Source organism: Papio anubis, chromosome 5, assembly GCF_008728515.1.
Source record: "Papio anubis isolate 15944 chromosome 5, Panubis1.0, whole genome shotgun sequence".
Lineage (NCBI taxonomy): Eukaryota > Metazoa > Chordata > Mammalia > Primates > Cercopithecidae > Papio > Papio anubis.
Window position 1 is genome coordinate 109,104,174 of NC_044980.1, and position 17,037 is coordinate 109,121,210.

General features: G+C 35.9%; 1 protein-coding gene across 11 annotated transcripts in view; it reads left to right on the plus strand.

Moving 5' to 3' along the window:
- COMMD10 (COMM domain containing 10) overlaps positions 1-17,037 on the plus strand; it is a 247,673-nt gene that overhangs the window by 135,547 nt on the left and 95,089 nt on the right. The gene's annotated exons all lie outside the window — the stretch shown is intronic.

Below are 17,037 nucleotides of genomic sequence, written 5' to 3' on the forward strand. Positions count from 1 at the left end.
CTCAGCAGAAACCCTATGAGCTAGAAGGGATTGGGGCCCTATCTTCAGCCTCCTCACACAAAACAATTAGCCAAGAATTTTGTGTCCAGTGAAACTAAGCATCATATATGAAGGAAAGATAGTCTTTTTCGGAAAAACAAATGCTGAGAGAATTCGCCATTACCAAGCCACCACTACAAGAATTGCTAAAAAGAGATCTAAATCTGGAAACAAATTCTGGAAACACATTAAAACAGAACCTCTTTAAAGAATAAATCACACAGGACCTATAAAACAAAAATACACATTAAAAAGCAAAAACAAAAAAACAAAGTATGCAGGCAACAAAGAGCATGATGAATGCAATGGTACCTCACATATCAATACTGACATTGAATGTAAATGGCCTAAATGTTCCACTTAAAAGATACAGAACCACAGAATGGATAAGAACTCTCAACAAACTATCTGCTGCCTTCAGGAGACTCACCTAACACATAAGGACTCACATAAACTGAAAGTAAAGGGGTGGAAAAAGGCATTTCATGCAAATGGACACCAAAAGCAAATGGGAAGCTATTCTTATATCAGACAAAACAAACTTTAAAGCAACAGCAGTTAAAGAGACATTATATAATGGTAGAAGGCCTTGTCCAACAGGAAAATATCACAATCCTAAACATATGCACCTAACACTGGAGCTCCCAAATATATAAAACAATTGCTAATAGACCTAAAAAATGAGATAGACAACAACACAATAATAGTGGAGGACTTCAGTACTCCACTGACGGCACTAGACAGGTCATCAAGACAGAAAGTCAACATAGAAACAATGAATTTAAACTATACCTTGGAACAAATGGACTTAGCAGATACATACGGAACATTTTATCCAACAACCACAGAATATGCATTCTGTTCAACAGTGCATGAACTCTATCCAAGATAGACCATATGATTGAGGCCATAAAACGAGCCTCAATAAATTTAAGAAAATTGAAATTATATCAAGCCACTCTCTCAGACCACAGTGGAATAAAACTGGAAATCGACTCCAAAAGGAAAAAAAACGATGCAAATACATGGAAATTAAATAACTTGCTCCCGAATGAGCATTGGGTAAAAACGAAATCAAGATGGAAATTAAGAAATTCTTTAAACTGAACGACAATAATGACACGACCTATCAAAACCTCTGGGATACAGCAAAGGCAGTGCTAAGAGGAAAGTTCATTGCCCCAAATGCCTAAATCAAAAAGACTGAAAGAGCACAAACTGACATTCCAAGGTCACACCTCAAGGAACTAGAGAAACAAGAACAAACCAAACCCCAACCCAGCAAAAGAAAGGAAATAACCAAGATCAGAGCAGAACTAAATGAAATTGAAACAAAAACAGTACAAAAGATACATGAAACAAAAAGCTGCTTCTTTGAAAAGATAAATAAATTTGATAGACCATTGGCAAGCTTAACCAAGAAAAGAAGAGAGAAAATCCAAATAACCTCACTAAGAAACAAAACAGGAGATATTACAGCTGACACCCCTGAACTGCAAAAGATCATTCAAGGCTGTTTTGAACACGTTTATGCACATAAACGAGAAAACCAAGATGAGATGGAGAAATTTCTGGAAAGATACAGCTCTTAGCTGCTTACATCAGGAAGAATTGGATTCCCTGAACAGACCAATAACAGGCAGTGAGATTGAAATGGTTAAGTTAAAAAATTACCAACAAGAAAAGTCCAGGACCAGATGGATTCACAGCAGAATTCTACCAGATATTCAAAGAATTGATACCTATCCTTTTGACACTATTCCACAAGATAAAGAAGGAGCCCTTCCTAATTAATTCTATGAAGCTGGCGTCACCCTAATACCAAAACCAGGAAAGGACATAACCAAAAAAGAAAACTACAGACCGATATCCTTGATGAACACAGATGCTAAAATCCTTTACAAAATACCAGCTAACCAAATCCAACAACATATCAAAAAGATAATCCACTATGATCAAGTGGTTTTCATACCAGGGATGCAGGTATGGCTTAACATACACAAGTCAGTAAATGTGATTCACCATGTAAACAGAATTAAAAACAAAAATCATGTATTTATCTCCATAAATACAGAAAAAGCATTCAGCAAAATCTAGCATTTTTTACAGTTAAAACTCTCAGCAAAATCAGCATACAAGGGACGTACCATAATATAATAAAAGTCATCTGTGACAAACCCACAGCCCACATAATACTGAATGGAGAAAAGTTGAAAGCATTTCCTCTGAGAACTGGAACAAGACAAGGATACCTACTCTCACTACTCCTTTTCAGTATAGTACTGGGAGTCCTGGCCAGAGCAATCAGACAAGAGAAAGAAATAAAGAACATCCAAATTGGTAAAGAGGAATTCAGACCATCAGTGTTTGACGATATGATTGTTTACCTTGAAAACCCTAAGAACTCCTCCAGAAAGCTTCTAGAACTGATAAAAGAATTCAGCAAAGTTTCCAGATACAAGATTAATGTACACAAATCAGTAGCTATTCTATACACCAAGAGCGACCAAGCAGAGAATCAAATCAAGAACTCAACCCCTTTTAGAATAACAAATAAATAAATAAAATACTTAGGAATATACCTAACCAAGGAGTCAAAGACCTCTACAAGAAAAATTACAAAATACTGCTGAAAGAAATCATAGATGTCACAAACAAATGGAAACACATCCCATGCTCATGGTTGGGCAGAATCAATATTGTAGAAATGACCACACTGCCAAAAGCAATCTACAGATTCAACAGAATCTCCATCAAAATACCACCAGCATTCTTCACAGAATTAGAAAAAACAATTCTGACATTCATATGGAACCAAAACAGAGCCCTCATAGCCAAGGCAAGACTAAACAAAAAGAACAAATCTGGAGGCATCATACTACCTGATTTCAAACTATACTATAAGGCCATAGTCACCAAAACAGCATGGTACTGGTATAAAAATAGGCACAGAGACCAATGGAACAGAATAGAGAACCAGAAATAAACCCGAATACTTACAGCCAACTTATCTTTGACAAAGCAAACAAAAACATAAAGTGGGGGAAAGGACACCCTTTTTAACAAATGGTGCTGGGATAATTGGCTAGCCACATGTAGCAGAATGAAACTGGATCCTTATCTCTCCCCTTATACAAAAATCAACTCAAGATGGATTAAGGACTTAGACCTGACACTATAAAAATTCTAGAAGATAACATTGGAAAACCCTTCTAGACATTGGCCTAGGCAAGAATTTCATGACCAGGAACCCAAAAGCAAATGCAATTAAAAAAAGATAAATAGCTGGGACCTAATTAAACTAAAGAGCTTTTGCATGGCAAAAGGAACAGTCAGCAGAGTAAACAGACAGCCCACAGAGTGGGAGAAAATCTTCACAGTCTACGCCTCTGACAAAGGACTAATACCTAGTATCTACAATGAAACTCAAATCAGTAAGAAAAAAACAATCCCATCAAAAAGTGGACTAAAGACATGAATACACAATTATCAAAAGAAGATACAACAAATGGCCAACAAACATATGCAAAAATGCTCAACATCACTAATGATCAGGGAAATACAAATCAAAACCACAATGCAATGCCACCTTACTCCTGCAAGAACAGCCATAATCAGAAAATCAGTGAACAGTAGATGTTGGCATGGATGCAGTGATCAGGGAACACTTCTACACTGCTGGTGGGAATGTAAACTAGTACAGCCACTGTGGAAAACAGTGTGGAGATTCCTTAAAGAATTAAAAGCAGAATTACCATTTGATCCAGCAGTCCCACTACTGGGTATCTACCCAGAGGAAAAGAAGTCATTATTTGAAAAAGATACTTGCTCACACACACGTTTATAGCAGCACAATTCACAATTGCAAAGTCATAGAACCAACCCAAATGCCGATCAGCCAACGAGTGGATAAAGAAACTGGTGTGTGTGTGTGTGTGTGTGTGTGTGTGTGTGTGTGTGTGTGATGGAATACTACTCAGTCATAAAAAGGAATGAATTAACAGCATTTTCAGTGACCTGGATGAGATTGGAGACTATTATTCTAAGTGAAGTAACTCAAGAGTGGAAAACCAACCATTGTGTGTTCTCACTGTTTTGTGGGTGCTAAACTATGAGGACACAGAGGCATTAGAGTGATACAGTGGACTTTGAGGACTTGGGGTGAGGAGGATGTGGTGAGGGGTAAAAGACTACAAATATAATGCAGTGTATACTGCTTGAGTGATAGGTGCACCAAAATTGCACAAATCTCTGCTAAAGAACTTACTCATGTAACCAAATACCACCTCTACCCCGATAACTTATGGAAAAATAAATATGTTTAAAAAAACAAAACAAAACTTAATAGCCAAATCTGTTAACTCTGTGATTCCTGCTTTGGTTAATGTATTATCACATGATATTAAAGAGTCAGGATTATGGAGTTGATGTTTTACTGGTGCTTTTTTTTTTTGAAAGAAAAAAAATGTTTATTATTTAAGGCTGTGCACAGTACATACTTATATTCAAACATCCCTTTTGCCGTTAGTCACAGAAATACTAAATATGTATATGAATGGCTTTTCACAGTCTGTATGATGACTGGAAAAATAGCTAATATAGTATATTCTAAATGATAAATCTTCATCTTCATATATAAAGACATCATATTACTAATTTTCAAATTTATCAAGAAGACACTGAACAAAACCTTAAAAAAGTGGATATTATTTTAATGTGATGTATGATTTACTAAATTAAGCTTAAGAGCATTGCTATATCTGTATTTCTCTCTTTCAATATGTGCTTACATACAAATAACAAGTTTGTGAGTATTTTCTCCTTACAGATTTTCAGTAATTTATATCAGAAGTATATAATCAAGAAAGTTTAGTGTTTCTGTCACATAAATATTTTATTTATTCTAAAGTAAACCGTTTTAGCGTTTTTTAATGTGGGGTTGCCTTATCAAATTTTGCATAGCCTACATTACAATCATAGAATTTTGAGTTTTGGAAGAGACTGTAAAATTCATTTCATTCATTCAGCATCCATTTGGTAGTAGTGTGCTTTGAAGACTTAGTAAGACATTAACACCTAGGACAACATTTATTACTTTGCACAATGTCATTGTATTAATATTTTACCCAAACAGTACATGAAATTACAGTACTTTTTTTCTTTTTCTTGCCAAATTATAAGTGGAGTTGAAAACAGAATTATTTTTTGGAGATATGATCTTGCCCTGTTGCCCACGCTGGAATGCAGTGGTGTGATCTTGGCTCACTGCAACCTCTACCTCCTGGGCTCAAGTGATCCATCCACCTCAGCCTCCTGAGTAGCTGGGACTTGAGTGCCACCAATCCTGGCTAATTTTTATTTTATTTTATTTTTGTAGAGACAGGTTCTCACTGTGTTGCTCAGGCTGGTCTCAAACTGAGCACAAACAATCCATCCGCCTCAGCCTCCCTGCATGCTGGGATTACAGATGTCAGCCACCGTGCTTGGCACCAGAATTTTATTTTCTTTGAAATAGAAAATTCATGGAAGGATTCTGCCACTTTATTCACCTTTCTGACAGTGTAGTAAAGTGCAGATTAAAGTATAGTTCCCTGTGAAATAGCCAATTACCCACTGAGTAGAATCACATAAAGAAGTACAGGGAGATCACATGACTTGCCTAGGTTATATATTGAGTCAGTAGGAGAAGTAGAAATACTAAGTGCAGATTCCCAAGTCAGTTTAGCCCAGAGCTGTGGGTACTTTCCTTGTGGTTATTACCCGGAAGGCTTTACAACCACTGATGCGCCCTCCTGGCTCCCTCGTCTCACTTAACACATGTGCAGTCTTGATTGTTTTGATAATTTTTCTACAACATTTATACACACCTCACACATAATTTTCATTGTTTTTTTAAACCTCAGTTTATAGCCTTAAATCAAGTTATACTCAGGAATGTACATTGTACCCTTAAGCAGAAAGACCTTAATATTAGTTACAGCTGAAGACAGAGCTTAATTTTTAAGTACATTTTGGTTTTTCCCTTTCTGTATGCCTTTTATAGGTGTTCATCTTTAGAAGCGAGTCTCTTGACTTCGCCTAATACTATAAAGAATTGCAAACATTGTATTGACATAATTGGTTGTTATGGAAGTCATTTTTAATAGAATGACCATACCTTATTTATTAAAAAATAATAGACTTTATTTTTTAGAGCAATGTTAGGTTAACAGTAAAACTGATAGGAAGGTATAGAGATATCCCATATATTCCTTTCCCCTATGCGTGCATAGCCTATCCAATTATCAATATCCCCCATTAGAGTGATATGTTTGTCACAATAGAAGAACCTATATAATTATCACTGAAGACCCCAGTTAATATTAGGGTTCACTTTTGGTATCATACATTTCATGGATTTGAACAAGTGTGTAATGACAATATATCCACCATTGTAGTACTATATAGCATAATTTCTACTACACTGAAAATCCTCTACACTCCTGTTTTGCATTTTCAGAAATGTCATATAGCTGGGATCCTACAGTATGAAGTCTTTTCAGATTTGCTGCTTTCACTTAGTAGTATGCATTTAAGGTTTCTCTGTGTCTTTTCATGCATTGATAGCTCATTTATTTTTAGTACTAAATAATCTCTTGTCTGAAGGTACCACAGTTTATTCATTCACCTACTGAAGGACATCTTGATTGCTTCTAAGTTTTGCTAAGTATAAATAAAGCTGCTGTACCTTCCATGTGCAAATTTTTGTATACATGTAAGTCTTCAACTCCTTTGGATAAATACCAAGGAACATGTTTGCTGGATTGTATGGTAACAGCATGTTTAGTTTTGTGAGAAACTACCAAACTGTCTTCCAAGGTGGTTGTATCATTTTGCATTTCCAATAACAATGAAATGAGGGTTCTTGTTGCTCCACATCCTCACCAGCACTTGGTAGTGTCAATGTTCTAGATTTTGGCCGTTTTAGTAAGTGTGTAGTAGTTTCTCATTTTTGTTTTAATTTGGATTTCTCTACTGACATACGGTGTGGAGTATCTTTTTATATATTTATTTGGCATCTGTGTAACTTCTTTGATGAAGTATCTGTTTAGGTCTTTGGCTCACTTTTAAGCTGTGTTGTTTTCTTATTGTTGAGTTTTGAGAGTTCTTTATATATTTTGGATAACGTTCCTTTATATCGGACATGTCATTTACAGATATTCTGTCCCAGTCATCTTTGGCTTGTCTTTTTTATTCTCTTAACAGTGTCTTCCCCAGTATAGATTTTTTGTTTTTAACTTAATGAAGTCCAGCTTGTCACTCCTTTCTCTTATGGACTGTAGCTTTGATATTGTATCTAAAAAGTCTGTTTGTTCAAAATAATAATGATTTGGATCTGTTAGATCAATTAAGAATGAAAAAAAGTTATTTTGCCTTTATGTGTTCTTTCCCTAATGCTCCCTCTTTATGTGGATGTGAGTTTCTGACGTATCTCCTTTAAAGTCATAGTGTAAAAATTCCAAGGCACATCCCTGCATGTTCTTTGCTTTGCTGTCTTTCTATCTCTTATCTTACTCTGTATGAATAAACACCTATTGCAACATTAGAGGCTGTTGATCACCTAATAAATTCTTCAAACTACCTCCTCCCTTGAGGTCTTGACATACTTCGCCTATGCACTCAAGTTACTCTCCTACTTTTTACGTCTTTTCAGTGGATGCCACCAAAAACTCATCCTTAAGATTATAGCCACATTTCCCTCTATAGCCACATATAATCTTAAGGGTGTCTGTGCAAATGAACATACATCTTTCCTTAACATCAAATCCAGTTTTCATTCTGTGCATATGACTTCCTCAGGTTTCCACAAATTCTAACTGATTATTTACCTCAAGTCAATTTTGATACCAGTTTCTGCATCATTCCCAAAATAAAACATTTGTCTTCACCTAAAAAAAAAAAAAAAAAAAAATAACATCTTTCTAAAGAACTTCAAAAACCATTTCTTGTGAGGCAGGTCCACTAGCCTAAAATTTTCTTGATTTTTATTTGCCTGAGAGGATATTTATTTCTCCTTCACTTTTTAAAATAAACAGGGTCTCGTCATGCTGCCCAGGTTGGTCTTCAACTCCTGGGCTCAAGCAATCCTCCCAAGTATCTGGGATTACAGGTATGTGGCACCATGCCTGGCTTTCTTCTTCACTTTTAAAGGGTAATTTCAAAGGGCACAGAATTTTAGGGTGGTGGGTTTTTTCCTCAACACTAAATATTTTACTCCACTCTTTTTGTGTTTTTAATATTTGTGGATACATAGTAGGTGTATATATTTATGGGGAACTTGTGATGTTTTGATACAAGCATGCAATGTGTCATAATCACATCGTGGAGAATGGGGTATCTTTCCTCTCAAAGCATTTATCCCTTGTGTTACAGATAATCCAATTATATTATTTTAGTTATTTTTAAATGCACAATTAAATTATTATTGACTGTGGTCTCCTTGTTATGCCATCAAACAGTAGGTCTTATTCATTTTTTCTACATATATATTTTTGTACCCATTGCTCCACCCTTTTTGCTTGCACTGTTTCTGAGGAAAAATTGGATGTAATTATCTTTGCTCCTCTGTAAGATTTTTTTTCCCCCACTCTGGCGTCTTCCAGGATTGGTCTTTATCTTTGATATTCTGTAATTTGAATATGATATCCTTAGGTGTAGTTTCTTTGGCATTTACCTCGTTTGGTGCTCTGTGAGCTCCATGGATTTGTGGTTTCATGTCTGACATTAACCTGAGGACATTTTTAGTCATTATTGCTTTACATTTTTTTCTGTTCTTTTCTCTTTCTTCTAGAATTTTTATCACACATATGTTATACTTTTTGTAGTTGTCCCACATTTCCTCCTGGGTTTTGTTTTTGTTGTTGTTGTTGTTGTGTTGTGGTTTTTTTTTTTTTTTTTTTTTGTCTTTGCATTTCAGTTTTGAAGTTTTCTTTTGAGATATTTTCAAACTCAGAGGTTGTTTCCTGAGTTTTGTCCATTCAACGGCATTCTTGATTTCTGTTACAGTATTTTTGGTCTCTAGCATTTCTTTTGGTTCTTTCTTAGATCTCTCTGCTTGTACTTCTCATCTGTTATTGCTGTCTTCTTTATCCCTTAGAGCCCTTAGCATATTAATCACAGTTGTTTTAAATTCCTGGTCTTATAATTCCAACATCCCTGCCATAGCTGTGTTTGGTTCTGATGCTCCTTCTGTCCTCTTCAAACTGTGTTTTTATGTTGGGAGAAGAGAAGTGTTCTATTGTCCTATGATTAAGTATCAGTTTTTTAGCAAGCCTGTGCCTCTTGACTGTGAACTTCACAAGTGCTTCTCAGTGTTTTCATCCCTTCTCCAGTTGGACAGATGGCTAGAGTGAGCTGGAGTTGGGTATTTTCTGTCTCCCACCTGGAAGGCTAGTGCCAACTGGAGTTGGATATTTTCCTTCCTGTAAGTCAGTTAGGCTCTGTAGAACTCCAATAGGTTAAGCTCTGTTTAAATAGTTTCCTCTGTGGATTGACCTTGGTGAGAAGAACAGAATGATCTGGCATATTTAAAAAATGGTGTGTCCTTTCCTTTGCTGGAAGCACGAGTGGATTTTTCTCCGGTATTCACTGTGAGAACCAGATCAGGCTTCTGGAGGTTAAACTCAACAGAAGTGAGGCGCCTCCTTATGGAGGCTCCTGCATTTTTCAGTTTTTACAGTTGTCCACACTGACTCCAGCAGTTAATTGCTGTTTAAGTTTTCTTACACTGGCACTAGTTCCCATGGAGGTTTCTGCTTCTGGGTTTCTACTCCAATAAGTTATAATTCTCTGTATTTATATCTGTCTCTCCAATCTGGGGGGCAATGGTTTACCCTATGACTTTACTTCTCTCATAGATCCAAGAAGAATTGTTGATTTTTCAGTTTGTTGAGATTTTTATTTGTTGTTAGGATGAAATGGTGACTTCGAAGCTTCTTACATGCTAGACCAGAAACCAGAAATCCCAGCTGAATGTCACAGACTGACATGGACTACACTGAAGCATTAAAGAGAATAATAAGTTGTGGTTAGTTGTGGTTGGGTTTTAAGTCGGTGAAACAAAGTAAGGTTTTTAATTTATCCAAAGTTACACATCCTGCTAGTGACACAGGTGGGAATAGAATCTAAATATTTGGACTCCCAATTAAATTATCTTTCTATGTCACTAAATTCTACTTTTCTGAAAGGTGGTATGAAGGGTTCATATAGGGAAATATTACAGCAAGGCTTAAGTTATTGTTTCTAATACCATATTCATTTAGATGTTTTCTCCCTCCCCCCTCCTTTTTTTTTTAACCTTCTTTAATAATTTTCCTTTTAGTTCTGGTTCCTGATGGTACTGAATATTAAGAAGATTATCTGCCATTTTTGAGGAGGAAATATCTAATAGTATAATCTTCCTCTGTGTTACAGCCAGAAGTATAACTGAAGCACCAATCTGCCTTTCCCCTTTATTTTGATTTACAGAATATGTTAAAATCAATAATAAGATGCAAACAAAAAATCATTCATTGAAACTTAATAAGCTTAATACAAATTCAGCACCATAATTGCAAGTTTAACATTATACTCCATTTTAATATTAATATTTGATCATACAATGGATGTCTGCATGTGAACCTTTTATTTACTGTGGAGGTCGTGGTATACGGTACTAAAGAAGACGTTTAACTAGAGCTCAGTTTTTTTGATGAGCTCCCAGGTTCCCATCGCAATTTTAGACAACACATGCTGTTTTACTGGAAGAGTAACTAGAGGATATAGTCTGATCACTCTCTACCTCCCGTGGTAAACCTTCTGTTTGTTTTGTGAATTTGGTAGTTAAACTTGCCATCTCTGTTAGATGCTGCTAAATCAAACTAATAAAATGACTGCCAAGCTCCAGCCGCTCTTTGTTTTATTCCTTTAAACATAGATTCCTAAATGGTCATGATCTGGTTTGTCCAAAACCACCTTAACTCTGAAAGCACTAATATCAAAAATATAAATTTTAAATTCTAAATGAAAGAGAGGAAGGAACCTCTTCATAAGTGAAAGCATTCCTTAAACAAATGAAAGCAAGCAGAATTTTTCACGGACATTTATTTTCACTTTTCTGACCATTATATGATTTTCCTAGCAATAAAAAACAATTCCCTGCAGTCCCTCCATATTTAGTTGTTTAAAGAGAAAAGTACATTAAATCTTAATGAGTATACTACCTGTATTAGCGTCTGGTGTTACTGAATTTTTACCGTCATCTAAAAGCAGTAATCATTCTTTACCTGGAGGAAGTTTCTAGTAATCTGTTTTATTAGCTGACTTTTCTAGCCTTCCTTTCAGTTACAGGATTTATTGAAAACTACCTCATATACATATGCACATATACACATATATGCATATATATATACACATATGCCTTTAGATCTCTGTGTATGTACACATATAGACACGTGCATGCATGTTTTTGTGTGTATATGTTTTATGTGTATCTGTATGCTCCTTTCTAAATAGCATTCTATTTCATACCTTGGAAAAATATAAAATTAAAAAATGAGGTCAAGATGGCTCCTTTTTAGAAATAAGTTGTTATAACAGTTCCTTTCAGCTTCACATCATAGGTGTTAAGAACACTTGAGTATTTTTAATTTAAACATATTTTAGCATCTATTTGATTTTTACTTTATTTTCTTGATACTTTCAGTTACATATTTGCTTTATATTATTCTCAGTGTTTCTTATTTCCCTAAAACACTTGGAATCATTTCCACTGATTCTTTTTCCTCCTTTGTTAATTTATGTGTATCATTTGTATGATAGTGTCTGGAAGTAAAAGAGCACTTTAGAAACAAAATTGAATAAAATTTCATCATACTTAATTCTGAAAATTGTTTTCTGAAATTATTAGCTCATTGCTGAAATATCTTCAAATCAAACGTTTGGGACATCAGCTCCCAAGGAGCTTCATATTTAATTTATGGTAGGGTATGATTGTGTATTTCACAAAAGTCATGAAGGAAATTTCTACAAATTTATTATGGATTTTAGGCCAGTAGAACTGTTTACGTTTCCTAATCTGTTTGTTCCATTGAGTAGCCTTAGAGTTGAAACAGCAGTTTCCATTTTTCTCATGGGTAGATAAACCCATATGCACATTTATCATTTATTTCTAGCACTGGAAAAGCATAGAAATTGGAGACAGTGGTCAGGCACGGTGGCTCATGCCTGTAATCCCAGCACTTTGGGAGGCCAAGGTGGGCAGATCACCTGAAGTCAGGAGTTCAAGACCAGCCTGGCTAACATGGTGAAACCCCGTTTGTATTAAAAATGCAAAAAAGTCAACCGGGTGTGGTAGTGCATGCCTGTAATCCCAGCTACTCGGGAGGCTGAGGCAGGATAATTGCTTGAATCCAGGAGGCAGAGGTTGCAGTGAGTCGAGATAGTGCCATTGCACTCCATCTTGGGCAACAAGAGTGAAACTCCATCTCAAAAAAAAAAAAAAAAAGAAAGAAAGGAAAGGAAAGAAAGGGAAAGGAAAAGGAAAAGGGAAGGAATTAGAGACAGTTGTTCATGTATTTGAAGAAAGAAAGAAATTGGAGGTAGTTGTTCACGTATTTAAAGGAGGGAGAATATTCTTGGAGAATATCATTGATGAAATAAAAATAAAATTCATATGTACTCTATGGAAAATAAACTGCAATAAGCAAACCTTTTTGGCAGATTTTAAAATCAGATACATATTCCAGCCAGTGTGGGATATTCAGTCTAATTTCCTTTGAGAACCCCATTCTGTTGGATTGGTAGGCATGAGGAAGCAACAGCTCTTCTCTCTCCATCTCCTCAAAAAATTGTAAATAGAAATGTTGTATGAAAAAAACTTCAAAGATACAATCTAGTTTTTCTCTTTTGCTATTTTAATAGGCTTTTTTATTTTTTTAAGAACTAAGGTTAGTGAACATTTGAGAGAATCAGAAGTACTTTTCATATGTTTTTTCCCTTCTTGAACTGAATTATTTGAATCAGGTAAATTTCTCTATTAATTATAATTATTATATCACGATGTGTGTTATATTCAATCTAGAATACTTGCTTTTTTTTTACTCCCATGATTTTGAAATAAGCATATAGGCATTTAAGTTTTATGAGTTATAAATGTCCAATAGCTTGTTTTATATTGATACGAATTGCATTTTGTTTTATTACTAATAGTTTAGATGAATCTGTATATCCAAGTTGTGAACCACTGAAATGAGTAATTCCCTGTCTTAGAGAAGTACATGAGTATAGTGAGAGATCTCTTACTTTCTAGATTCTTCTTTTTGGTCCTTCAAGAAGTTATACAAAGATAATATTGATGTTCTCTTTTATTCATCAGTTTATCTCAACTGGTTTCAGAATATTGCAGTATCAGAGAGGGGAAAGAAATCAGTATTTCAGCATTTTTTTTTTTTTTTTCTTGAGACAAAGTCTCACTCTGTCACCCAAGCTGGAGTGCAGTGGTATGATCTGGGCTCACTGCAACCTCCGCCTCCCAGGTTCAAGCAATTCTTATGCCTCAGCCTCCCAAGTAGCTGGGAACCCAGGCGCGCACCACCACACCCAGCCAATTTTTGTATTTTTAGTAGAGATGAGGTTTCACCACATTGGCCAGGCTAGTCTCTAACTCCCAGTGATCTACCTGCCTCAGCCCCGCAAAGTGCTGGGATTACAGGTGTGAGCCACCATGCCCAGCCAAAAATCAGTATTTTCTGTCTATCACACTGCCAACCTTTAACATTGCCTCCCATTCTTTCTTTTGGCTGTTATTTAATGAGAGTCTGCTATGGGTGGGACATTGTGTAAACCTCTGGGAATGAGAGACCTTCATATTCCTGCTATTATGCAGTTGCAGTTTAGTAGAGATGGTAGGTAAGAACATGGGCTCCTGAATTGCATTGCCTAGGTTCTATTCTTGGTTGTGGTTGTACTGCTTACTAGTTAAGTTGAACAAGTCACTTCATTATTTGTTTCAGTTTCCTTCTTGCTGAAATAAATATAACTCTACCTTAAATAAGAGAATGTATAGGTTAAACAATCCAAGTAAAACATTTAGCACTAATGTTAGAAAAGGGAACATACAGATTAGTATCTCTAACCATGTTGTAAAAGTGATTTGACCAGCCGTAGTCAGTTATAAACATTTTATTGCACTTTTGGAGCCTTTTCCAAGTCCTGTGTAGCCTTTGGAATACCCTCTGTTCACCTCCCCACACCAAAAAACCTCCTGTAAGTCCATCACTTCTTGGAAGCTTTCTCATTTCATATCTCCTGGCTAGCCATTCCTATACATGAAGGAGCCACGACTCCTCGTTATGCACTGTGCAGTAATGAACAGTTATTTCCTCCTTGTACATGTTGGTAATGTGGATTATTTATTTGAGTTCTGACTCTTTGTAATCCCTTTGTTTATAATTTTAAGTTCTTAGAAGGATAGGGACCATAGTAATCTACCTTGGTCTATGTGACATTTACACCTTAAGTATTTAATAATTGAAATACATAAAAGTAATTTCAGTGGAGGTGAACACAAGCTTTCTTTTTTCACTGTGTGAGTAGAGATAGAGGTGACCACATATTTTTTCTCATTTTGCTTTTTTACTAAGTTTTCTCTGATTGAGAACAAGCAGGGAAGTCTGAACAGTTTCCTGTTATTTTATCTTTTGGTTGTAGAAGCATACAAATTTCTGTTGAATGCTTTGTAAGGGTTACCTCTTTTATTATTTTTTTTAAATATATACTTTAAGTTCTAGGGTACATGTGCACAACGTGCAGGTTTGTTACATATGTATACATGTACCATGTTGGTGTGCTGCACCCATTAACTCACTATTTACATTAGGTATATCTCGTAATGCTATCCCTCCCCCCACCCCACAACAGGCCCCGGTGTGTGATGTTCCCCTTCCTGTGTCCAGGTGTTCTCATTGTTCAGTTCCCACCTATGAGTGAGAACATGCGGTGTTTGGTTTTTTTTTTTTTGTTTTTTTGTTTTTGTCTTTGCTTTAGTTTGCTGAGAATGGTGGTTTCCAGCTTCATCCATGTCCCTACAAAGGACATGAACTCATCCATTTTTATGGCTGCATAGTATTCCATTGTATATATGTGCCACATTTTCTTAATCCAGTCTATCATTGATGGACATTCGGATTGGTTCCAAGTCTATGCTGTTGTGAAAAGTGCCACAGTAAACATATGTGTGCATGTGTCTTTATAGCAGCATGATTGATAATCCTTTGGGTATATACCCAGTAATAGAATGGCTGGATCAAATGGTATTTCTAGTTCTAGATCCTTGAGGAATCGCCACACTGTCTTCCACAATGGTTGAACTAGTTTACACTCCCACGAACAGTGTAAAAGTGTTCCTTTTTCTCCACATCCTCTCCAACATCTGTTGTTCCTAACTTTTTAATTATTGCCATTCTAACTGGTGTGAGATGGTATCTCATTGTGGTTTTGTTTGCATTTGTCTGATGGCCAGTGATGATGAGCATTTTTTCATGTGTCTTTTGGCTGCGTAAATATCTTTTGAGAAGTGTCTATTCATATCCTTTGCCCACTTTTTGATGGGGTTGTTTTTGTTTTTCTTGTAAATTTGTTTGAGTTCTTTGTAGGTTCTGGGTATTAGTCCTTTGTCAGATGAGTAGATTGCAAAAATTTACTCCCATTCCATAGGTTGCCTGTCACTCTAATGATAGTTTCTTTTGCTGTGCAGGAGTTCTTTAATTAGATCCCATTTGTCCATTTTGGCTTTTATTGCCATTGGTTTTGGTGTTTTAGACATGAAGTCCTTGCCCATGCCTATGTCCTGAATGGTATTGCCTAGGTTTTCTTCTAAGGTTTTTATGGTTTTAGGTCTAACATGTAAGTCTTTAATCCATCTTGAATTAATTTTTGTATAAGGTGCAAGGAAAGGATCCAGTTTCTGCTTTCTACATATGGCTAGCCAATTTTCCCAGCACGATTTATTAAATAGGGAATCCTTTCCCCATTTCTTGTTTTTCTCAGGTTTGTCAAAGATCAGATGGCTATAGATGTGTGGTATTATTTCTGAGACCTCTGTTTTGTTCCATTGGTCTATATCTCTGTTTTGGTACCAGTACCATGCTGTTTTGGTTACTGTAGCCTTGTAGTATAGTTTGAAGTCAGGTAGCGTGATGCCTCCAGTTTTGTTCTTTTGGCTTAGGATTGTCTTGGCAGTGCGGGCTCTTTTTTGGTTCCATATGAACTTTAAAGTAGTTTTTTCCAATTCTGTGAAGAAAGTAATTGGTAACTTGATGGGGATGGCATTGAATCTATAAATTACCTTGGGCAGTATGGCCATTTTCACGATATTGATTCTTCCTCTCCATGAGCATGGTATGTTCTTCCATTTGTTTGTGTCCTCTTTTATTTCATTGAGGAGTCGTTTGTAGTTCTCCAAGTTCTCCTTGAAGAGGTCCTTCACATCCCTTGTAAGTCGGATTCCTAGGTATTTTATTCTTTGAAGCTATTGTATATGGGAGTTCATTCCTGATTTGGCTCTCTGTTTGTCTGTTACTGGTGTATAAGAATGCTTGTGATTTTTGCACATTGATTTTGTATCCTGAGACTTTGCTGAAATTGCTTATCAGCTTAAGGAGATTTTGGGCTGAGATGATGGGGTTTTCTAAATATACAGTCATGTCATCTGCAAAGAGGGACAATTTGACTTCCTCTTTTCCTAATTGAATACCGTTTATTTCTTTCTCCTGCCTGATTGCCCTGGCCAGAACTTCCAACACTATGTTGAATAGGAGTGGTGATACTTAAACTTTTACACAGTTACAGCTGTGTATTTATGGGATGCAGGTACTGTTTATCCATTGTAATTGTAGTTTGTTTGTTAGATCAAATATTGGGAAAATCTTTTGTTGTGAGTGGTGATTTTCTAAATTTTTACTTTTATTTTTTTATTTATTT